The sequence below is a fragment of the Moschus berezovskii genome, chromosome 26, assembly GCF_049115385.1.
Source record: "Moschus berezovskii isolate FMDL1 chromosome 26, NW_MosBer_1.0, whole genome shotgun sequence".
Classification (NCBI taxonomy): Eukaryota; Metazoa; Chordata; class Mammalia; order Artiodactyla; family Moschidae; genus Moschus; species Moschus berezovskii.
The window spans coordinates 44,876,569-44,903,007 of record NC_142485.1 but is presented as its reverse complement, the minus strand read 5'-3'; the positions used below and the strand labels follow the sequence as shown (position 1 = coordinate 44,903,007).

Sequence of the window (26,439 nt, the reverse complement as noted above, 5' to 3'; positions counted from 1 at the left end):
GCATGAAGCAGGGCACTCAAATCAGGTGTCTTGGACAACCCAGAGGAATAGGGTAGGGAAGGAGGTGGTAGGGGGTTTCAGCACTGGGGAAGACACATCACAATATTATAAAGTAATTATCCTCTAATTAAAATAAATAAAATTTAAAAATTAAGTCTACTGACTCTTTCCTCTGACATTTTACTTCTATTAAGCCCATCTGGTGAATTTTTTTAGTGTCAGTTATTGTATTTTTCAGGCTTCCCTAGTGGCTGAGTGGTAAAAGAAAAAAAAAAAAAATCTGCCTGCCATTTCAGGAGACACAGGTTTGATCCCTGAATCAGGAAGATCCCCTGGAGAAGGAAATGGCAACACACTACAGTATTCTTGCGTGGGAAATCCCATGGACAGAGGACACTGGGGGGGCTACAGTCCATGGTGTTGCAAAGGAGTCAGACACAACTTAGCAACTAAACAACAACAACTGCATTTTCAATTCTGAAGTTGTCACCTAGTTCCTACTTCTTTATATCTTTTATTTATCTGATTAGGCTTTGTATTTTAACATTTGTTCCAAGAATGTTTGTGCTATCCATTTGAATTTTTAATAGCTAAGTGACAAAGTCTTTTTCAGTTAAGTGCAACATCTGCATCCTTTGATTGTGGCTGTTTTTTATTATTTTTTTAATTGTAAATGTATTTATTTGCCATGCAACTTGAAATCATTGTGGTTTTTTCTATGCCTGATAATTCTGGAGTATATCCTGGACATTTTAGATATGACGTCATAAAACTCTAAGTATGGAAAGCATTTATATTTTTGCTTTAGCAGTTAATCTGATTAGGTTCAGGACATATGTTCTTACCAGACTGCTGTGGGCTGATGGTCCAATGTCAGTTCAGTTTTCAAATGTTAACTCAGATTTGTCTGGTATGTGTCACTAAGTGGTCAGTCTGGAATCTAGACAAAATCAGTTATCTCAGTTCTTTGGTATGCTCATTGGGATCTAATCAACATAGGCAAGGGTTAGTGATGGGTATCCAGGAGCTCATTAACAAAAAACATTATGGGGTCACTTCCCTGAACTCCTACCTCTCCACAATCTCACCAGTGCTACCCTGGGATTTCCCTTTCAGGCCTCCAGTTGGAAATTGTTCACTTCTGCAATTGTGCCACATTTGTAAACAAGCAGTTGGAAAACAGAGAGATAAAAAAAGCAACAGTAAGTGGTTCTGCTCTCATGGCTACAGCTTCATCAAACAGAGACTAAGGGTTCCCCTCTCCAAAAGTATTGGTTCCTGACAGCTTCACTGCTGCCACTGTGGCTGCCACTGCGGCTGCCACTGCATGATTGCCCGAGGACTGGGACTTTCCCCCTTCTCTCAATTCTCAAACAAGAACTAGAGGGCTTCTCCTGGAACTCTCTGACTGTACTACAGTAATCACTTTCACGTTTCCAAATAGATTAAGTTCAGGTTGGGGAATGGGGTAGGGGGAGTGGGAAACTCACCACTGGTTTGTTGGATTCTCAAATTCTGATGTTCTTTAATCTTTTCAGTATTCTCAAACAGCTGTGTTGTGAATTCTGTCCAGGTTTTATGACTGTGTTCAGTGATGGACAAAGAGTAGCAAGTACTTAACCATCTTACCCAGAACTATAATCTAGAGTTGGATTTTAAATAAATCACTCTGGTGGTTATATGGAAGGTGAATTTGAAGGGAACAGCACTAAAGATAGGGAGATCAGTTAGGAAAGTACTATAGTAATCTAGATAATAGATGAGATCTCAAATCTGAGCAGTCGGTAATAGAGACGATGATGAGAATGACAATTCAAGAAATATTTGGGAGGTAAAACTGATTAAGACTCAAAGAGGTGACCCTCTTACAAGGCCATAATTGAAACATGTAAGAAATTCAAAGTGGTCAAGACTTTTTAATGGCTCCATTAAGAAATACTTAGGAATAAATATAAAAATAGAAATATAAAAATTATATTCTGACAGCTGTAAAACACTGTTGAAAAGAACTACTTCAATAATGGAAAAACATATCATGTTGCAGTCCTAACATTTGGATTTTCTCTTTTTTGTAATGCAAATGTCTAACTTAAGCCTTGATTGCCCAGACATCCACTTCAAAGAGTCACCCACTTCAAAGATGGCAACGTCAAAAAACACATTGCTAGCCACCCCCACCCCAGTTCCTACTCCTTTGTTACAGCAATCTTGTTTGATTTGATAACTGACCATTTGGACTGCTTATTTTTTCTCTTCTCTGGCTTCAAATTCCACTCTTGCATTTTAAAATTAACCAATAATAAGAGAGACCCAGAAACCCTAGGTTCCCACCTTCATTCTCTGTCTCTGTCTATGTGTGTCACTCTATCTCCCTCTCTCTCTCCTCTCCTTCTCTCTCCCCAAACCCTTGATCTTTCTGTATGGCCCCAGGTGTGATGGGTATTTTCCAGGTGGTGGTGGTGGTTTAGTTGCTAAGCTGTATCCAACTCTTGTGACCCCATGGACTGTAGCCCACCACCACTCCTCTGTCCATGGGATTTCCCAGGTAAGCATACAGGAGTGGGTTCCCATTTCCTTCTCCAGGGGATCTTCCCAACCCAATTGCCATGACAACCACCAGAAAAACCCATACAAGGACTAAAAAGAAGTATTGCCTCAGTTCTGGTCCAAACCACACCCCTGATCTAAGGTAAGTCAAGAATATCCCTCCCTCTCTTACCAATTACCCACCTTTTACATTGAACTTTTTATATATATGATGTCTCTGCCCAAAGCAGGTTGAGAAGTTGATTTGCAAGCTAAATTCCTGCTTATCCATTATTCAGCCATCAGATAAAGCTTGTGCTATTCTAGTCTTGGGGCTTCCCCATTGGCTCAGACGGTAAAGAATCTGCCTGCAATGTGGGAGACCAGTTTCAATCCCTGGGTCAGGAAGATCTCCTGGAGAAGGTAATGGCTACCTTCTCCTGGCAGGCAATAGTCCAAAGGGTCGCAAGGAGTCAGACATGACCTAATAACTAAACAGCAGCAGCAGCAGTTCTAGTCTCAGAATTGGTTTCATTATTAGCTGTGCAAATCTAATCAGAAAAAGAACCTCTCTGGCCAAGACAAGAGGTCTAAGCCCAGGCTAGGACCCAACCATGGGCCCAGGCAACCAATTCGGTCACATGTCCACATGCAGGAAAATGAAATTGGATTCCTATATCACACCATATACAAAAATTAATTCAAAATTGATTTAAGACCTAAATATAAGAACTAAAACTATAAAACTCCCAAGAAGAAATAATGCAGGTAAATCTTCATGACCTTGACAGGCCATGGTTTCTTGGATAAATTTAGACTTCAACAAAATTAAAAACTTTTATGCTTCAATTAACACAATCAAGAATGTGAAAAGACAATTCATAGAATTAGAGAAAATATTTGAAATCATAAATATAATCCCAGATTATGTAAAGAATTCTTACCATTCAATAATATAGAAGTAAATAAGCCAAATAAGAATGGGCAAAGAATTTGGACTGATATCTCTCCAAAGAGGATACACAAATGGCAAATAAGCACAAGATAAAAACGTCCAACATCTTTAGTTTTTGTCTTTTATTTTTTTAACTGGAGGCTAATTATTTTACATTATTGTATTGGTTTTGCCATACATTGACATGAATCTGCCCCGGGTGTACATGTGTTCCCCATCTTGAACCCCCCTCCCACCTCCCTCCCCATCCCATCCCTCTGGTTCATCCCAGTGCACCAGCCCCGAGCATCCTGTATCACGCATTGAACTTGGACTGGCGATTTGTTTCACTTTAGCCATTAGGGAAATCAAAATCACAAGAAGATACCACTTTCATGCCCATAAGAATGGCTATGATAAAGATAGATAATAAAAAGTGTTGCAGAGGATGTAATGAAATTGGAACCCTCATACACTGCTGATGGTAATGTAAAGCAGTAACATGGTCCAGCAATTTCCCTCTTCAGTAAATATCCATGAATAATGAAAACATATGTGCACACAAAAACTTGTACATGAATATTCAAAGCAAATATGCTGTATCTATACAATGGAATGGGCTTCCCTGGTGACTCAGATGGTAAAGAATCCGCCTGCAATGCAGGAGACCTGGGTTCGATCCCCAGGTTGGGAAGATCCTCTGGAAGAGGGCATGGCAACCCACTCCAGTATTCTTGCCTGGAGAATCCCCATGTACAGAGGAGGCCTGGTTGGCTACAGTCCACAGGGTCACAAAGAGTCAGACATGACTGAGCACAGCACATGCAATGGAATATTTTTCATCAATAAAAGGAAATGAAATACACATGCTACAACACGGATGAATCTTATGTTAAATGAAAGAAGTTAAACATAAAGGGCTACACACTGTAAGATTTAATTCATATAAAATGTCCAGAACAGGTAAATCTACAGAGACAGAAAGTAAATCAATGGCTGACTAGGGTTAGGGGGTAGGGATGGAGTGGGATGGGGACTGACTGCTAATGGGTATAGGGCTTCTTTGGGGATGATGAAAGTGTTCCAAAATTTGACTGTGATGATAGATGTACAACTCTGTGAATATACTAAAAACTATAGAATTGTACACTGTATTTATATGTCAATAAAACTGTTGAAAATGCATAAGGTTCAAAGAAAATCAGTTATATTGAACCAGAGGAATCAAAAGATAAACAAAAAATCTTGATAAAGAAATAGATGTGCTTCCTTAGTAAGGCATTAAATAACAAGATCCAAGTCTAAGAGGTAACTTACTTTTGAAGTAGTGATGAGTGTAAAATTTTGAGACATGTGCAACAACTGCAACAAAAATGATTGACAGTTTCATTAGCATCATTAAAGAACAACAGAGGTGGGGAAAAGGAGGGAAAGTAAAACAGTCAATTGTTTCCCCTGATGAAGCTGCAGGATTAAAAAGTGCATACAGACCAGAGATTTCCTTTTAGTGAGGCTGGAGATTTGCAAGACGGCGTCCAGCCTAGTACTTTTAACATGTTTACACAAAATTGGCTGTACCAGCTAAATCACTGCCAAGCAGCTTGGACCTCTCTGGCTGTACCCTTCAGTCACTCTGAAAGGCAGTGGGAGGGGACAGGCATAAACCTAATGATACTTGATCACCAAAACAAAGCAAGCTGGGACACAGAATGGAAAATTAACACAATGGGTAAGAAAGCACTAAGGTAAGAAAGCATCTAAGGCATGACACGCTCTCCCTCCTGTGTCCAACTCATCAGAGAAGGAGACATGACTAGACTAGCCTGGGACTCGGGTGAGAATTGGAGAGACTTCAATGACTTCCCCTCTACCAGATACCTACCTATAGGACTAAATTTCAAAATATTTGACAAGTGATAATCGGCCACAGAGCAATCACAACAGTTGCCAGTCACAATACTAGAACAGAGCCTTGGAGGTCTCTTGCTATGACAGACATTACCTGATTCAGTTGCTAGATTGTGGGGAGATCCTAGAAGTACTACAGGCAAGACGGGCAGTGGCTCTTCATCAACTGGCACAGAGGATGTCCAAGTCCTCTGTTAATAACTGAAGTGGTAGATTCTTTATCATCTGAGCCAGCAGGGAAGTGCCATATCAGTATACCTCACCACAAACGTAGGATAGAGAGAGCAGAACCTCCTGAAAGCTTTATGAAGGAAGGATTGAGCAAGTGGTTGATGCTTCCATTCAAGGGACATCTTGCAGATTTCACCAGTGGAAATTTCTCCTCTTGACTGAAGGACCAAAAGAGATTTCAGTGTACCACATCAAGGTTTTGTTTTTTTTTTTCAAATTTAGACTCTAGAAAGTCACCTAACTGCAAAAGTAGGGGTTCATTTCACTGAAAATCCTGATCCCTACCCTTTTCCTCATGTAGGAAGAAGCAAAGAAAGCAGGCAACCTTAAAAGGGAACTGATGGATATTGGGCCACACATCCTGTTGCCCCAGATCTGAACACTGAGGCCTGTCTGTCTGTAAGGGGTCTCTCTCTCTGGACTGCCTCTCCCAGCACCAGGGTGCTCCTTCTACAGACTCATCCATCAATGTACATCTAGCTCAATTCCTCTTTCTTTGAAGAGAAGGCCTTCAAATAGAGAGGGAAACTGGATAAACCAGACCCTGAGGCACAGCCTTTACTAGGCAGGGGGAAATATATCTGTGGGCTATGTATGGGGCTCCTGAGCAATAAAGGGGAAGTGAGTCATTTTAAAAACAACAACCATCATTTTTATTAAAGTTATAATGAAATATTACAACAACGTCTTTTCTTTTGTAAAACGAAAACTTAAATATTTACAACATTATCAGTTTGGGAAAAGACAAACAGTATAAAAATGAGGAAAAGTGATGAAAAGACAAATCCAAAGACAGAATAAATACAGCCTATTTACGCACCTGCCCAGCCCTGGTGGCTGCTGCCAGAGTACCAGACCCTCGGCCTCAGAATTAGCAACACCTCAAAATTTTGTCCAGTGTCAACATGTCCAAGGGTGGGATTTTGGTGACTTCAAAGAAGATCCTGCAAAAGGAAGAGGGGTTTGCTCAGTGTGAAATAGGCCAAAGCAAGGAGGCTCCATGGAATAAGTGGGACACTGGCCCTTGGTTCCTTATCTTGCTTTAACTCTGGAACAGAAAATAAGGTAAAAAAGTACCTGAATCCTTCCTTCCCCTTAAGTGAGGTTAGTCTGGGCCTCCCCATGATGAAGCATAAACCCAACCTCAACTGGAGACTGATACTTACTCGTGCGAATACTTGGAATGTACAGTCTTGAGCCTATTGCAAGACTGAAAAGTCAGTAAGATGTTCAGTTGCCTGACCAAGGCGTGAAGATCAGAAATCTTGTAGCCACTGTAATACTCCAGGATAGGATCCTGGAAGAAGCAACATGAACAGTGACATTTATGACAGGAAGCAGACCCTTTCTGTCTCCAACACCCAAGTCCAAACCTCCTATCCATAGTACAGGCAGGGAAGATAGTCAAACAATTCAGACTCATACAGCACAGATACCGGCCAATAATTATAGGGTACTACCTACAAAAATATGTTCTATCTGCAAGCTAATGGAATGGCTATATCCATATGTACCAGATGGATACAAGGCCCAGTCATAGGTATTTAAACTGAAATCCACTAAGAATTCAAGGAACAGAACAGACTTTATAACTTACGCACTATCAGGTTAAGAGCCAATGGCTAGGCAAACCTCAGGACAAACTTGAGGTCCCAACAAAACAGCCAACAGGAATTTAAGGTTGTTCTTCCTCTCTGGCTCGAGCAGCTATCATTTCATGCATTTATTTTCTCATTCAACTTTAAGGATGCCTGCTGCTGCTGCTGCTAAGTCACTTTAGTCGTGTCCAACTCTGTGTGACCCCATAGACGGAAGCCCACCAGGCTCCCCCACCCCTGGGAATCTCCAGGCAAGAACACTGGAGTGGGTTGCCATTTCCTTCTCCAATGTGTGAAAGTGGAAAGTGAAAGTGAATTCGCTCAGTCGTGTCCGACCCCTAGCGGCCCCATGGACTGCAGCCCACCAGGCTCTTCCATCCATGGGATTTTCCAGGCAAGAGTACTGGAGTGGCTTGCCATTACCTTCTCCTCTAGCATGTGGCAAAAGGAGTATAGCGGAGTGTTTAAGATCAAAGATTCTGCAGGCAAGATGCTAGGGTTCAGATTCCAGCTACACTTACAACATGACCTTGAACCAGTTACTTAACTTCTTGGTACTGCTGTTTCTAAATCTGCCAAATGGGGATCATCACAGTAATTACATAATAGGATTAAATGAGTTAACATACATAAAGCACATGAAACAGAGTCTAGCATGTGCCCATACCATATGAGCTAGGATTAATATTAACCAAGCCTCATATACAGTGCTGGGAATACAAGGATGACTAAGGCTCTTGCTCTTGAGGAGTCTGTAGTCTAGTGGGAGAGACAGACATTCACATAGAGAATTACAAAATGTGTGGAAAGTGCTACCAGGGAAGGGAACATGGGACACTAGAGGAAGAGAGCTGTAGGACCCATGACTTTTGTCTGGGAGAGCCACAGAAAGCTTTGTAGAGAAGCATATATCTACAATAGGTGCTAAAAGTCTAATGGAAGTTCCACAGGTAGAGAAAGGAATATTTATTATTCTGCAAAGCAGTTTTCTTAAAACGTCTTAAATTATTCTCCCTGAACTCATTTTTTTTTTCAAATATCTTACCTGGAATTGGGGGTAGGGGATAAGAAGTCCACCAATTTGGATCCCTTTCCCTTTTACATGCCCCTGAGATACTTCTGCAGGAATCTCAGGGCTCTACTGAATATTGGAAACCACTGTGACAGACAAAGGGCAGTCATTGGAATGCTGCTTTCTCCTCTCACCATTCCGTTAATATGTTCTCTGCTCTATCCATAGGAAATATGTTATCTGCCTCCCCAAAATCACACTGTTTCCTTATTGTCTTCACGTCCCTGAAGACTACCAACCTTCCCCAGGTTCCAAAGCCTGGGTCAGCATAGGACCTCCAGGATCATGACTCCAGAGCTATGGCCACAACCACTCTGATTGTAGAGTAGGTATATACTTTGAACAGACTCATAGTTCTCAAAGTCTAGCTCTGCCTCTCATTAGCCAAACATGGGAACTTATTTCTTATCTGTCCAATAGGGATAATAACTGTTGATTTCATAGGGTTGTTGTAAAGATTAAGTGTTTAGACCACCATCTAAGCATTCAATAAATGTTAACCATTATTACATATTCTTTTTCATCATCATCACTTTCATTTACTGAATGTTTTCTCTGTCATTTCAGGGCCTTGTCCAAGTTCACACAACCACTTTTAGGGTTCTTTCTCAGCACACAGAGGTTCTTCCATCAGTAGTGGTGCTAGAATTTCTAAGCTGGAGGGGCCTAGGGGAGGTTGGGAAGAGTATGCTCATTTGTGAACACACTCTTCTATTTGGATTTCATTTACATCTCAAAAAGTTCATAGTTTTCTAAAGCTGTTTTTATTCACAATTTTTCATAAAATTAAGAAAGCATCAAATATACATTTTATTTGTATTGGGAAAGGAGGCTGTGGAGGCCTTCCCCTTCAGAGAAGAGTACTACAGTATATGTCTGAGTCCTCTGTTATGTACACGGACACTTACTTTCACTGCTCTATTCTCTGGGTCAGTACTTGCCAAATCCTGTTCCAATGAGCTCTCCTGTAGGGGGCCAACCTTGCTGAGAGGACTGCAAGGAGCAGGGGTGGCGTGGGGTAAGGCTAGAAGTGGGTCTACCCCACCCCCTGCCACAATCAAAATAATTTCACATTAGTCTGTTTTGTGATATTGGGCTTTTAGGTAAGCTGTCTTTAGAACAAATGGTACTGTGACAAAGAAAAATGAAATAAAATACTTCAAAACCAGGGCTACAGAAAAACTTTAGGCAGCCAGGCCTCTAAGAGGTCAAGATGTTAAAGGATTCATAACAGCACATATGCAGCAGTTTTGTCACAGAGTTTCCCACAACCCTAACTTATACTTTCCTCCAGAGCTGACCCTGTGCTTTTAAATCCCTACCCGGTCTTCCCCACTGCCCACAAGTGCTTACCCAGGGTCCGAGCTGGTTCATGCAGAGGGCCAGGAAGAGGGAGGCAGCAGCGAGCTTGGAAGCCCTCTCTTGGACATAGTCATATTCCAGCAGGGTCAACTCACAGATGAAGCGGGACAAGGTCAGTGTCTTCATGCTGGCATAGACACAGTAAAGGCAGGAAGAAGACTGACTCAGCAATCAATTCAGAACACTGGCACCAAGCAGATGACCCCTGCACTCACTCCAGTTATCCTACCTTGGGCCTAATGGTTCTCTGCCTGAGCGATGTACTTCTGCCACCATGATTCACACTAAGCACAGAATCTTTAAGAGGGGGGATTCTGAAATCAGCAATGGTAATTGCCATCTTTAGGGTCTTAAGCCAAAATACCAACTGTGCTTGTGGTACACTCCCACCTCCCCTTTCTGTATATGCCATCCTTTGAAAAGCCGAAGGCCTCCAACTATTATCTTTGCACCAGGTTCCAGGCTAGAAATCTTTGCTTGTTTGAATCTACACACACACACACACACACACACACACACACGTATAATATATATTATATACATATACACACACATATACACACATATATATATTTATGGGCTTCCATGGTGGCTCAGGCAGTAAACAATCTGCCTGCAATGCGGAAGACCTAGGTTTAGTCCCTGGATTGGCTCCTTGAGAAAGGAATGGCAACCCACTCTAGTATTCTTGCCTGGAGAAATGCAAGGACAGAGAAGCCTGGTGGGCTAAGTTCGTGAGGTCACAAAGAGTTGGACACAGCTGAGTGACTAACACTTTTCATGTATATTTATATGTACATACATACACACAAATCCTACCACAAAACACACTTGTAGAATAAGTGAATAATTACAAAGTGACCCCTTGTAAGCAATATTCAGGTGAAGGAAGAGAACTTTGCTAGCATCTCCTCTAAACTTTCCATGTGTCCCTTCCTGATTAAAGAATCTTCTTCCCCTCCCCTACTCTGCCCTCACCTCAAAACTTTACAGGCATACCATGGAAATCTGCAATTTTCTCTGCCCACCACCACCACCACACTCCATAAAGATCGCCATTCTAGGAGGGTATCTTGAAGAAACTCCCCTATCCTCAGTTGTCCCTTTCCCTACCACTCAGGGAACCACTCTGGGAATGGAGGGGACTAACTCAGCAGTGGGAAAATGAAGATGTGCTTCCTCCCTCTTACCCTAGCATATCTACGCAGAAAATGATAGGCCATGGGAATGTTGATATCAAATTTGAGGATTTTCAGGATGTTGGCTTCCATGGCGAGCAACTCTCCTCTCTTATAAATATCATCGCAGATGTATAGGAAGTCATTCACACGAGGTGGGCAGTGCTCCTATGGATGGAGAGGAGAGGCAGTCACAACCAGGCAAAGACAACCCATTCCTCCCTGCTTGGAGATGAAAGGCAGTTGAAGAAGGGGTGAATGATAGGAGGTAATATAACATTCCCTGGAATAAACCTTCAGGGTAGCTCTGAGAGCCAGCATTGATGTGAGCAGTCCATCTGAAAAACAAAATCAAAGACATAAGAGGAGAGAGGGCAAGGCCTTTTGGGGTAGATTCTTACAGCACTGGAAGTGGCACAGCACAGCACATGGACTGGAAGCACTGATCTCTCTTCTGATGAGTGAGAGCCAGGAATGGGAAATCTAAGGCCTGCTCTGAAGGGAATGGAAGGAAACAGACCACAAAAAGGGGAGCGAGAGATGGAAAACAAGCCCACACTTTGTTTCCTAGTCTAAGGAATGAATAAGGATGTTTGGGAGGGGGCACCGTTGGGGTAATAGGCACCGCAACAGAGACAGAGAGATGGGCACAGAGGGAACCCAAGCAGAGACTGAAGGTGGTGGGAGGATATGCAAGGGGGGCTAGACTGGGAAGATGCAGGGCAGATGGAGGGTGAGAACAACACCTCTCTCCCCATTCAGGAGCACCTTCCCATGTCCTGCCCTCTGCAGGTTGAAATTTAGCTTTGGGGTGAGGAAGAGGAGATAGGAAGACCCCTGAATCTTTTCTCCAGCTGCACCTCACTGCCCACTCCAGCATTCTTCTCACAACTTTCTCTATCTTCAGATCACAAACTGGACCAATCCTCTGGGTTTGCATACAAGGAAATTGAGGCCCAGAGAGAGAAAGAGACTTGCTTGAGGTCACACAAGCACCTAGTGACAAGTCCAGAACAAGAAATTCTCCCTTCCACTGCTCTACTTACCAGTGGCTCCTTCCTTTTTCTCTTCTCATAGCATCTCCTTACCTCCCCTTGCAAAAGTCTTTCTGTACTTCTCAATCTTGTGAGGGGAAGACACTCCTGCTCCAAAAAACCTAGTGGGGGTCCTTTGTTTTGACAACCAAAAGACAGGTACTCCTGGTTCCAAAATTTGATAACAAGAGCACTTTGCACTTTCCTCCTCCCTCCTGTGCTTGGCTGGCCAGGGATCCTTAGCTTCTTTTTAACCCTCTTGAGGCTGAGGCAGGGAATACTTGCTCAATCCACAAGGACATCCATAGGTAGGCAGAGGGAGGAGGAGGGAGAGAGAGAAGGAAAAAGAGAGAGGAAGGGGAGCAAGGGAATGAACCAGGAAGCCAGTGAGCAGGGAAGGGAATGAGCTAGAGAGGGAAGCAGGGAACAAGGGAGAGAGTGAAAGAGGAGGAAGGGAAAGAGGAAGAAAAGCAAGAAGGTTAGGAAGCAAGAGCAGGAAGGAGGGTGGGGTAGGATTGAGGGAGAGAGCCAGGGGAAGAAGAGGCCAGGGAGGAAAAGAGGATGGAGTGGAACAAGGAACAAGCCTGAGTGAGAAGGGGTTGAGCAGAGAGGGAGCAAGGAGAGAGGGGGAATAAGTGAACCAGGGAGTAAGAGAGTAGGGAAGGAAATGAGCCAGAGAGAAAAAACATCAGGAAAACGAGGGAGGGAGGGAGAAGAGAGAAAAGGAAGAAAAAGAAAGCAAACAGGGAAGGAGGGTGGGAGGAAGTTAAGGTGGTGGGGGGAGGGCAGTCATGATGCCAGGGTACCATAGAGCAAGGATGGGAGATAGGAAGGGAAGGAGCAAGTGGGGAGGGGAGACAAGGAACCAGCAGAAAAAGAAGGGGGAGAAGAGAAAGGGTTAAGAGGGGAAGGGAGAGGGGAGAAAGAGGGAGGGGAGCAGGCACCAGCAGAGTGACAGGAAGGAGAGAGAAGGAAGAGCAAGAGAAAGAATGTGTGACAGAGGGAAGAGAGTTAGCTAGGGAAGGAGAGGAGAGTGAACAAAGGAAAGGGAGGGAGGGTGGAGCATACGATGGAGGGAGAAACTGGGTGGGTAGGAGGGTGGGAAGGTGGTAGGAGGGAGGGAGGCATGGAGGAGTGAGGGATAGAACCAGGGTAGGAAGGAGAGGGTCATGGAAGGAGGGAGTAAGAGAGGAGGGGAGAGAGTAATTGAGAGAAAGAGAAAAGGAGAGCTGGAAAGAGCAAGAGAGTGGGAGGGTAGATGGAGGGAGGGAGCTCAGCATGGAGTGAGTATTCAAAGCATGGACTGAGGGATCAAGGAAGGAATTGAAAGAAGGCTGGAGGGAGGAAGGGAGCTATGGAGCATGGGCGGAAGTATAATGAGCACAGAAGCAGAGTAAGGGCGGAAATGGAGTGAGAGCCAGGAGCGGGGATGTGGGCCAGAACTGGCACAAGAAGGAAGCAAGTAAGGAGCAAAGGAGGGAGAGTTCGAATTAGAGAGGGAGGTACTGATCGAGGTAGGAGCTAGCAAGTGAAGAAGAGAGTGAAGAACGCATGGGAAAGCTACTTAGGGATACAGCTGAGGAGGCAGCACAAAAACAAATCCACAGTTCTAAAGGTTTTTGCACTCAGTAGAAGTTACTACTTCTCTGTTCCTAAACCATAAGGTTTTATACTATTAGCCTATCTGAAGGAAAAATGAGAGTTGAACAAGACCATTTAGTAACTGAGGAAGAGGAAAGAATCAGATAAAGTAGCTAGATGGATTATGGCCAGCTACTTGCTTTTATAATACTACTTCAAAAGTAATTTACGTGGACTCACTACCATCTACAGCAGGCCATTTTCTCTTAAATGCTTCCAGCACCTAGATTTGGAAATGCTTCCTTATACATGCAATTCAAGACTCCACCAGAAGGAGATGGAGTTGCTGGAAGAAGAAAAGGGGGCAACAACACAAAATTATGATCCAGAAGAAAGCTTTAAAAAGAACAACTTATTTAACTAGGAATGTGTCCATATACACACATTTTCAAAGAGGAAACAGGAGAACTTTGTTGATGCCAGAAAACAAGTACACCACCATTTGCACCCAACTCCAGCTTCCCTGCCCATGGAAGACAGACAAAAATTTGATAGGAAAACTTAATTGTGTTCATGAATGTAATTGTATACACACACAGATACACATATATGCAAATGTACATACATGCATACATGTGATATACATGTATATAGTATATATACACATGCATGTTATATACATACACACATACATACGTATGTAAATGTACATACATATATACATGGCTTGGATAGAAATTGATTAATTTTCTCCAAGTCCCATGGATTTGGGCTCACCTCAAATTTTGCTGCAATCAGAAAAGCAGTGGAACCAAAGAGTTGTAACTTGTCCTTCTCGCATATTACCTTCATAAGGTAGTGATCTACCAGCTTCACTGCCAAGTACAGGGTCTCATGATTCATCTCAAAGGCCATCTGGAAGAATACACAAACAAGGCAGGTATCTGCAATGTTGTCCAACTCCAAAGCCATATCCAGATGGATCTAACTACCTGGTCTGTGGTATTGAGGACATTGTAACTACAAGGCCTAGCCAGCTTAAACTGCTATGAGTGCAAGACATGTTTCAGCTAGGTGCCTGGCTCTATCTCTAGTGCCTCTGAGGACCCTGGCAATACCTATCCCTACACATGTGGGTAAACGACAAATCTTACATCAGAGGGAGATGCTCTGCCTTCTCTAGGAGCACCCTGAGTGAACACACCCTCTCTCTTTCATCTCCAAAACTTAGATTCTTGCTCTCCGCATTTGCTAATTAATAGCGTAAACCCTAAGCATTGACTTTTTGTAATGCCAGTGCCTGGCTTAAGTTTTGATTGCCAAAGTATTCACTTCAAAGAGACATCTACTTCAAGAATGACTATGTCCAATGAATACACTGCCAGCCACAAGACGAGATAATGAGCCAGGCCACCTTCCCCACTGAGGCTTCTTTGTTTTAGAGATCTTGGTTGGTTTTGATAACTGACTATTTGGAATGATTTTTTTTTCTCTTCCCAGGCTTTAAATTCTTGCTCTTATGTTTTAAATTTGCCAATAAAGAGTGAGAACCAGAAACCCTAGGCCCCCACCTCTGACCCAGTAAAAGCAGAACCTGGCTTGAATGTTTACCTGTGTGTTGTTTCTTTCTCTATTTCCCTCCAACCTCAACCTCACCATGTGGACCCAGCTGTGCTGTGTAATTTCCAAGTCCTATAAGTAATAAACTTGTATTTTTTCTAAGTTTCCTGTGGTTATTGCTGAAGGCTGTTTTGCTATCATAATACGAACCACAGAGGGTAGTCCAGCCATGACATTAGTTATTGATAGGCTGAGACCAACACAAAAAACACTATTACCTCATACAATGAACTCCCAAAAGAGATGTTTATTTAGCTCTGAAATAAAGGTACTTGTTTATTAGTTTATTCATTCATTAATTTCTCTTCCCAACTAGATATGCTATTAGAATATATGGACTGGGAGCAAGCACTAATAGCACAGTTTGTAAGTGAGCTGAGGTGCTAAAGAAGCCAGAAAGAGATTAAAGCATTAGTAGCATAATCTTCCTTTCCTTCTTTCTCTTATTTATCCTTATTCTTGCCTTCACCAGCTCCAAGAAACTGTCTCCTATAGGCCTAGTCCCACAGTTAGTGCTAGCCCATATGGCATCTTTGTGAAAATTAGAAAAAAGGTGTCTCTCTGGGTGAATGCAGCCCTACAGGCACACATCTTATCAAGTAGACAATATTTTTATATAAATTAGCAAAAGGTGCCCTTGCCACAGGGCATAGCAACCCCATAGTCAGAATGCACAGCTTAGCAAATAAGGATATTAGCTGGATTCCATGCCTGCTTTTACCTTGCCTGGAAGCTGTGTGTAGGCACAATTTGCACTCATGGTGGTCCTACACAATCCTCACTAAGGCTTCTTCCTCACAATACCTTGGGTTAGGATTCGAAAATAATACAATCTCTACTAGCCCTGTAATAGGGAATAACAAATCTGACTCCATGTTGGGTCTGTTTCTTTTACTTTAACCTTTGTATTCTACTCCTTATTCTACAAGTTGATTAACTTGTAACTTGTTAAGAGATGTTGCCTATAGCTTTAAGTATACATAATGGCCCATCTCCAGGAATCCTGCAGCCCTCCCAGGCCTGAATGTTGAACTAAAATAAATTCAGCTGAAAGGAAACATCCTGACTCAGCCCACCTGTGAATGACCACCAGAAAGAAGAAATTAACATATTCCCCCCTGGCAGAAACCAGGAAATGTTTGCAACATCTTACGGCCTTTTACTTTACCTCTCACCTCCCCCACTTATGGCCTTATACTTTATCTCTCACCTCTCACCTCACCTACTCTTTGTCTTATAAAAGAAACTAGCATCCAGACCCTGGCAAGATGGTTCAGACTTTCAGCCTTCTGAATAAAGGTCACTATTTCTTGCCCCAACACATCATCTCCCAATTTACTGTATTGTGCAGCAAGCAGAATGAGCTTGGAATTGGTAACAGTCCAACACCTTAATCAATGTGTGAATCCCCTCTAACATCTCCACCAAATAGTTACTCAGTTTCTGCCACAGAACCTCCAAATATAACCTGGCTTTAACAGAAACCAGAACCTGATTTTAACAGAAAATTCTTTCCACTGAGTAGAAATTGCCCTTAATGTAAGCTTACTTACTTCTTTGGGCCTCCTTTTTCATTGGCTATATTATTGACCGGAGGCTAGATAACCAAATGGAGGTCCACAAAAAGCACTGGAGAAATGGATGTATAACTGGATGGGCAAATAATTACCAGATAATGGCTGAATACATTGGTTCAGCGATAGATATATTACATTTCTGAATAACAGAAATACCATGAAGCGTTTCTTATTGTTCCTGGGATATGGCCTGGATGTTCTCAGAAATCTGGCTTTATTAGTTTCCAACTGCTTCTGCAATAAATTATCACACTTAGCTGGTAAATAATCCACCTGCAATGAGGGAGACCTGGGTTCGATCCTTGCATTGGGAAGATCCGCTGGATTAGGGATAGGCTACCCAATCCAGTATCCTTGGGCTTCCCTATGACTCAACTGGTAAAGAATCCACCCGCAATGCAGGAGACCTGGATTCGATCCCTGGGTTGAGAAGATCCCCTGGAGAAGGGAAAGGCTACCGACTCCAGTATTCTGGCCTAGAAAATTGGACATGACTGAGCAAGTTTCACTAGTGGCTTAAAACAATACAGATTCATTACCTTACAGATCTGGTGGTCATAAGTCCATTGGGCTTGCTGGACTAAAAAAAAAATCAATGTGCAAAGTGGGGCAAAATGTTTCATTCTGAAGGTTCTAGTAGAGAATTTTTTTTAGCTTCTAGAAACTGCCCATATTCCTTGGTTTGTGGCCCCTTCCATCTTCAAAGCCAGCAGTGGCCATCGGAGTCTTTCTCATACTGCATCACTCTCTTCCTCTCTCTTACACATTTAAGAACACTTGTGATTATAATTGGGCCCACTTGGATAATCTAGTATAGTCGCCCTACCTTAAATTCAGCTGATTATAATCTTAATTCCATAGTCTTATTTCCCATTGCCATATAAATTAACATACTCAGATTCTGAGGGTTAGAATGCAGGCATTTTATTCTGCCTACTACATTTTCCGAAGGAACATATAAGAAAGGTATGGGGAAAGTTCATGCAGATGAAAAGTAATGACTATCACCTCTACGTGTCAAGAAATTGAGGTCAAATAATTACAGGAAAAAAGTGTAAAAATGAAAAACAGCAATTCTCTGAGGATGCCTTTGTGAGCAAACAACAAAGCTAGTGGATGCATAGCCTCCTTGCAGTACCTCACATAGGCACCTGGCCACCCATGCAGTACATCATTATCAAATGATAACATCAAAGAGTAGGTAGTATCTGAATGAATTGTTGAAATGTGGACTCAGTAAATATTTAAATTAGCAGCTGTGTCAGTTACAGCACTCTTGCTTCCTTGAATGTGAGACAAGACTCTTCTAACATAACTGTACCACTTGGACTACATGGAACAAGTCGCTTCTTGTGACAGCCCATCAGCTACTGTTTTAGTTATTATGTTTCCTATACATCTTCATTCTAGATCAAATAACGACTTCATTTTTCATATGATACGGTTTTTCTGACTGCTCAGAATCAGGCTTCAAATCAGGAGCCAAACTTTGTGCCAGTTAGAGAAGAGTGGGTAATTCCAACCAGCTGTACAAAATGAGGACGAGAAGCTTTTCATCATAGGAGCAAGGTTCTCTCCCTCACAACTGTCTTTGTCAGGCATATCCTTCCAATTGTTCAAAAACAACTCTTTTCCATATATGGAAATGGATATGAAGACTCAAAAGGAAGTGATAAATCAATCAAAACTATAGAAAATACAAAGATTACTCTTAACGTTGAAATTAATATATGTTTAAAATATGTGTGTATACATTCATATATGTTAGGAAGCATATATGATAAAATTCATCTCAAGTTCCAAAACTCAAAGACCACCTTCTATAAAATGAATAAACAGAGAAAATCTACCAGATATATGAAAAAGAACAAGTAATTCTTCAAAGAGAAGTGCTTTGAGGAACCAGAGCAAGTGTCTATGTATTGAAATCTTTTCACTCCAAAGATATAGAATAAACTTTTTAAAAGTACACTCTCGGGGAGCATGGGAAGATGGCAGAGGAATAGGACGGGGCTGCCAAATTCCCCCAAAAAAAAAATCAACAAAAGAACATTTGAAGGCTGAGTAAATCCCACAAAAAAACTTCTGAATACCGGCAGAGGACATCAGGCACTCAGAAAAGCAGCCCATAGTCGTCGAAAGGAGGTAGGAAATAGATAAAAAGAGAGACAAAAGAGGGAGGGACGGAGCTCCCTCCTGGGAAGGGAGGCTTAAAAAAAAAAGAGAGAGAGAGAGAGAAGTTTCCAAACACCTGGAAACACTGGCGAGTGGAACCTCAGAGGGCCGCATAACTGGGAGACAAAAGACATAAATAATTAAAACTCACAGACTAAGTGCCCAGAGGAAACTCTCAGCGGAGAAGCGGCGCAGACGCCCGTGCCCCTCACTAGCAGGCGGGGGCTGGGCAGGGAGGCTCCGGCAGCAGCGCTTAGAGGGAGAACCGGCAGCGGTGCATAGAGGGAGAACGGCTGTGGGCTTGGAGGGAGAACTGGTGGCTGCGCTTGGAGGGAGAACCGGTGGCTGCGCTTAGAGGGAGAACCCGGCTTGGGCGCCCCAGGGCAGACTGAGGGCTCGAACTTGGGATACCAGAGCAGAGGGTGCAGCTGAAGGGCGAGAGGGCTGGAAAAAGCCTGTGAAAAAGCCCCAAACCAGCCCCGCCCACAGAACCGGTCACTGAGTGGAGCGAGAGGGCAGCGGGCGGCCCAGCCCCCAGCCCCCACCAACGCGGGCGGGGAGGGCAGCCAGTGCCGGGGCAGGGGCAGCCGCCGCCCCAGAGAGGCTTCCCGTGCCAAGAAGCAGGCAGGCTTCTTTGCTGGCCAGGACTTCTTGGGTTTGGGCTGGTCGATATCCACCTGAGAAACTGCGCCAGTTGTGCCCCCAGAAAACCGAGCGGCACGGACTGGGAAGGCGATAAGTCGCAGCGACCGCGCTCGCCAAACGCCTGATCACCTGGGCTGCTAGGACCGGGGAAGGCACAAAAGGCAGGCCCAGCCAAGTCTGCGCCTTTGTCGAGTACCTGAGGACCTGAACCTGAGCCGCTCAGACCTGGGAAGTGCATGCAATTCAGCGTCACCCGCGGACAGCTTGCAGCAGAGCAAACTAAAGCCTAAGCAGCATAAACAGGGAAAGTACACACGCCTCAAGTGGGAGCATTCCCAGTGTAGCCGAGACACCGCCAGCACTCCCCACAGACGCCAGGGATATTTGTTAGCTGTTCCTCCCTCCCTACAGCAGGACTGAATAGGAGGGCCGGGGGGGGGGGGAAAAAGTGTCCACCACCGCATCCTGGTGTCAGGACGGGAATTAGACACTGAGGAGACCAGAAAACAGAAGAGGGAGAAGCCTTGAGCCTCCTGCAAGAATAAGACTGAAAACCAGAGGCAGAGGCTTAAGGCCAAATCCTGAGAACACCAGAGATCTCTGGTTCCAGAGAACATTAATTGATAGGTACTCATCAAACGCCTCCATACATACACTGAAACCAGGCACCACCCAAGGGTCAACAAGTTTCAGTGAAAGACATACTAGGCAAGCTATCCAGCAACACAGGAGAATAGCACTGAACTTCAATATACAGGCTGCCCAAAGCCACCCAAAACCACGGACATCTCAAACTCATTACTGGACACTTCATTGCACTCCAGAGAGAAGAAATCCAGCTCCACCCACCAGAACATCTACTCAAGCTTCCCTAACCAGGGAACCTTGACAAGTGACCCGTCCAACCCCAAACACAACGAGGTAACTACATAATAAAGAGAACTCCACAGACTGTCAGAAGATGGAAAGGCCACCCAAACACAGCAATATAAGCAAGATGAAGAGGCAGAGAAATACCCAACAAGTAAAGGAACAGGATAAATGCCCACCAACACAAACAAAAGAGGAAGATATAGGGAACCTACCTGATAAAGAATTTCGAATTTTAATTGTGAAAATGATTCAAAATCTGGAAAGCAAAATGGAGTTACAGATAAATAAACTGGAGAAAAGGATTGAGAAGATGCAAGAAATGTTCAATAAGGAATTAGAGGAAATAAAAAAGAGTCAATATACAATGAATAACACAATAGATGAGATCAGAAACACTCTCGAGGGCACAAACAGTAGAATAACAGAGGCAGAAGACAGGATAAGCAAGCTAGAAGATAGAATTGCAGAAATAAATGAAACAGAGTCGGAAAAAGAAAAAAGAATTTTAAAAAATGAGGACAATATTAGAGACATATGGGACAATATTAAACGCCCCAACATTCGAATCATAGGAGTCCCAGAAGAAGAAGACAAAAAGAAAGACCATGAGAGAATACTCGAGGAGATAATACTTGAAAATTTCCCTAAAACGGGGAAGGAAATAATCACCCAAGTCCAAGAAACACAGAGAGTCCCTAACAGGATAAACCCAAGGCGAAATACCCCAAGGCACATAGTAATCAAATTAACAAAGATCAAACACAAAGAAAAAATATTAAAAGCAGCAAGGGAAAAACAACAAATAACACACAAGGGGATCCCCATAAGGATAACAGCTGATCTTTCAGCAGAAACTCTCCAGGCCAGGAGGGAATGGCAAGACATACTTAAAGTGATGAAAGAAAATAACCTACAGCCCAGATTATTGTACCCAGCAAGGATCTCATTCAAATATGAAGGAGAAATCAAAAGCTTTATAGACAAGCAAAAGCTGAGAGAATTCAGCATCACCAAACCAGCTCTCCAACAAATACTAAAGGATCTCCTCTAGACTGGAAACACAGAAAAGGTATCTAAACTTGAACCCAAAACAATAATGAAAACGGCAACGGGATCATACTTATCAATAATCACCTTAAAACGTAAATGGGTTGAATGCCCCAACCGAAAGACAAAGGCTGGCTGATTGGATACAAAAACAAGAACCCCATATATGTTGTTTACAAGAGACCCACCTCAAATCGAGGGACACATACAGACTGAAAGTGAAGGGCTGAAAAAAGATATTCCACGCAAATAGAAACCAAAAGAAAGCAGGAGTAGCAATACTCATATCAGATAAAATTGATTTTAAAACAAAGGCTGTGAAAAGAGACAAAGAAGGAAACTACATAATGATCAAAGGATCAATCCAAGAAGAAGATACAACAATTATAAATATTTATGCACCCAACATAGGAGCACCGCAATATGTAAGACAATTACTAGCAAGTATGAAAGGGGAAATTAACAATAACACAATAATAGTGGGAGACTTTAATACCCCACTTACATCTATGGATAGATCAACTAAACAGAAAATTAACAAGGAAACACGAACTTTAAATGATACAATAGACCAGTTAGACCTAATAGATCTCTATAGGACATTTCACCCCAAAACAATGAATTTCAGCTTTTTCTCAAGCGCACACGGAACCTTTTCCAGGATAGATCACATCCTGGGCCATAAATCTAGCCTTGGTAAATTCAAAAAAATTGAAATCATTCCAAGCATCTTTTCTGACCACAATGCAGTAAGATTAGATCTCAATGACAGGAGAAAAACTATTAAAAATGCCAACATATGGAGGCTGAACAACACGCTGCTGAATAATGAACAAATCATAGAAGAAATCAAAAGAGAAATTAAAATATGCACAGAAATGAATGAAAATGAAAATACAACAACCCAAAACCTCTGGGACACTGTAAAAGCAGTGCTAAGGGGGAAGTTCATAGCAATACAGCCACACCTCAAGAAACAAGAAAACAGTCAACTAAATAACCTAACTCTACACCTAAAGAAACTAGAAAAGGAAGAAATGGAGAACCCCAGGGTTAGCAGAAGGAAAGAAATCATAAAAATTAGGGCAGAGAAAAATGCAAAAGAAACAAAAGAGACCATAGCAAAAATCAACAAAGCCCAAAGCTGGTTCTTTGAGAAGGTAAATTAAATTGACAAACCACTAGCCAGACTCATCAAGAAACAAAGGGAGAAGAACCAAATCAATAAAATTCAAAATGAAAATGGAGAGATCACAACGGACAACACAGAAATACAAAGGATTATTAGAGAATACTATCAGCAATTATATGGCAATAAAATGAATAACTTGGAAGAAATGGACGAATTCCTAGAAAAGTACACCTTGCCAAAACTGAACCAGGAAGAAATAGAAAATCTGAACAGACCCATCACAAGCACGGAAATAGAGGAAGTAATCGGAAAGCTTCCAGCAAACAAAAGCCCAGGTCCAGACGGCTTCACAGCTGAATTCTACCAAAAATTTAGTGAAGAGCTAACACCTATTCTACTCAAATTCTTTCAGAAAATTTCTGAGGAAGGAAAACTTCCAAACTCATTCTATGAGGCCACTATCACCCTAATCCCAAAACCTGGTAAAGATCCCACAAAAAAAGAGAACTACAGGCCAATATCACTGATGAACATAGATGCAAAAATCCTTAACAAAATTCTAGCAATCAGAATCCAACAACACATTAAGAAGATCATACATCATGACTAAGTGGGCTTTATCCCAGGGATGCAATGATTCTTCAATATCCGCAAATCAATCAACGTAATACACCACATTAACAAACTGAAAAATAAAAATCATATGATTATCTCAATAGATGCAGAGACAGCCTTTGACAAAATACAACATCCATTTATGATAAAAACTCTCCAGAAAGTGGGAATAGAAGGGACATATCTCAACATAGGAGAGACGCCAGCCCCGGCGGCGCAGATGCGGCGCGAGAGACGCCGGCTCCGGCGGCACAGAGGCGACGCAAGAGACGCCGGCCCCGGCGGCGCAGACGCGGCACGAGAGACGCCGGCTCCGTTGCAACGAACCACGCAAAGAGGGCAGCCGTGAGGAGCTACCCCACGCCTGAGGCCAGGGCCGGTGGCCGAGAGGAGCTACCCCACGTCCAATAGGCGGTGGCTGCGCTGGCGCAGGAGGGCTGAGAGGAGTTACCCCGCATTCAAGGTCAGGAGGGGCGGCCTTGAGGAGATACCCCTCATCCAAGGTAAGGTACAGCGGCTGCACTTTGCTGGAGCGGCTGTGAAGAGATTTTCCATGATCAAGGTAAGAGAAACCCAAATAAGACGGTAGGTATTGCTAGGGGGCATCAGAGGGCAGACATACTGAAATCATAATCACAGGAAACTAGCCGATCTGATCACATGGACCACAGCCGAATGTGGTCCACTGGAGAAGGGAATGGCAAACCACTTCAGTATACTTGCCTTGAGAACGCCATGAACAGTAACAAAGGGCAAGATGATAGGATACTAGATGAGGAATTCCCCAGGTCGGTAGGTGCCCAGTATGCTACTGGAGCTCAGTGGAGAAATAAATATAGAAGGAATAAAGGGATGAAGCAAAAGCAGAACCAATACCCAGCTGTGGATGTGACCAGTGATAGAAGCAAGGTCCGGTGCTGTAAAGAGCAATATTGCATAGGCACCTGGAATGTTAGGTCCATGAATCAAGGCAAATTGGAAGTGGTCAAACAGGAGATGGCAAGAGTGAATGTCGACATTCTAGGAATCAGTGAATTAAAATGTACTGGAATGGGTGAATTTAACTCAGATGACCATTATATCTACTACTGTGGGCAGGAATCCCTTAGAAGAAATGGAGTAGCCATCATGGTCAGCAAAAGAGTCGGAAATGCAGTACTTGGATGCAATCTTAAAAATGACAGAATGATTTCTGTTCGTTTCCAAGGCAAACCATTCAATATTACAGTAATCCAGGCCTATGCCCCAACCAGTAATGCTGAAGAAGCCGAAGGTAATCGGTTCTATGAAGATCTACAAGACCTTTTAGAACTAACACCCAAAAAAGATGTCCTTTTCATTATAGGGGACTGGAATGCAAAAGTAGGAAGTCAAGAAACACCTGGAGTAACAGGCAAATTTGGCCTTGGAGCACGGAATGAAGCAGGGCAAAGGCTAATAGAGTTTTGTCAAGAGAACGCACTGGTCATAGCAAACACCCTCTTCCAACAACACAAGAGAAGACTCTACACATGGACATCACCAGATGGTCAACACCGAAATCAGATTGATTATATTCTTTGCAACCAAAGATGGAGAAGCTGTATACAGTTAGCAAAAACAAGACCAGGAGCTGACTGTGGCTCAGATCATGAAATCCTTATTGCCAAATTCAGACTTAAATTGAAGAAAGTAGGGGAAACCACTAGACCATTCAGATATGACCTCAATCAAATCCCTTGTGATTATACAGTGGAAGTGAGAAATAGATTTAAGGGACTAGATCTGATTGATAGAGTGCCTGATGAACTCTGGACGGAGGTTCGTGACATTGTACAGAAGACAGGGACCAAGACCATCCCCATGGAAAAGAAATGCAAAAGAGCGAAATGGCTGTCTGAGGAGGCCTTCCAAATAGCTGTGAAAAGAAGAGAGGCGAAAAGCAAAGGAGAAAAGGAAAGATATAAGCATCTGAATGCAGAGTTCCAAAGAATAGCAAGGAGAGATAAGAAAGCCTTCCTCAGTGATCAATGCAAAGAAATAGAGGAAAACAACAGAATGGGAAAAACAAGAGAACACTTCAAGAAAATTAGAGATTCCAAGGGAACATTTCATGCAAAGTTGGGCTCGATAAAGGACAGAAATGGTATGGACCTAACAGAAGCAGAAGATATTAAGAAGAGGTGGCAGGAATACACAGAAGAACTGTACAAAAAAGATCTTCACGACCAAGATAGTCACGATAACGTGATCATTGACCTAGAGCCAGACATCTTGGAATGTGAAGTCAAGTGGGCCTTAGAAAGCATCACTACTAACAAAGCTAGTGGAGGTGATGGAATTCCTGTTGAGCTATTTCAAGTCTTGAAAGATGATGCTGTGTAAGTGCTGCACTCAATATGCCAGCAGATATGGAAAACTCAGCAGTGGCCACAGGACTGGAAGAGGTCAGTCTTCATTCTAATCCCAAAGAAAGGCAATGCCAAAGAATGCTCAAACTACCGCACAATTGCACTCATCTCACACGCTAGTAAAGTCATGCTCAAAATTCTCCAAGCCAGGCTTCAGCAGTATGTAAACCGTGAACTCCCAGATGTTCAAGCAGGTTTTAGAAAAGGCAGAGGCACCAGAGATCAAATTGCCAACATCCGCTGGATCATGGAGAAAGCAAGAGAGTTTCAGAAAAACATCTATTTCTGCTTCATTGACTATGCCAAAGCCTTTGACTGTGTCGATCACAATAAACTGTGGAACATTCTGAAAGAGATGGGAATCCCAGACCACCTGACCTGCCTCTTGAGAAACCTGTATGCAGGTCAGGAAGCAACAGTTAGAACTGGACATGGAACAACAGACTGGTTCCAAATAGGAAAAGGTGTACGTCAAGGTTGTATATTGTCACCTTGCTTATTTAACTTATATGCAGAGTACATCATGAGGAACGCTGGGCTGGAAGAAGCACAAGCTGTAATCAAGATTTCTGGGAGAAATATCAATAACCTCAGATATGCAGATGATACCACCCTTATGGCAGAAAGTGAAGAGGAACTCAAAAGCCTCTTGATGAAAGTGAAAGAGGAGAGTGAAAAGGTTGGCTTGAAGCTCAACATTCAGAAAACAAAGATCATGGCATCTGGTCCCATCACTTCATGGGAAGTAGATGGAAAAACAGTGGAAACAGTGTCAGACTTTATTTTTTGGGCTCCAAAATCACTGCAGATGCTGATTGCAGCCATGAAATTAAAAGACGCTTGCTCCTTGGAAGGAAAGTTATGACCAACCTTGATAGTATATTAAAAAGCAGAGACATTACTTTGCCAACCAAGGTCCGTCTAGTCAAGGCAATGGTTTT

At 42.8% G+C, this 26,439-nt stretch overlaps 2 pseudogenes; one reads left to right on the top strand and one right to left on the bottom strand.

Annotated features, from left to right (window-relative positions):
* The window catches only part of LOC129557401 (frizzled-3-like), a 929,688-nt pseudogene that overhangs the window by 774,077 nt on the left and 129,172 nt on the right, over window positions 1-26,439 (top strand).
* Window positions 6,471-26,439, bottom strand: part of LOC148773786 (G2/mitotic-specific cyclin-B3-like) — a 55,224-nt pseudogene continuing 35,255 nt past the window's right edge.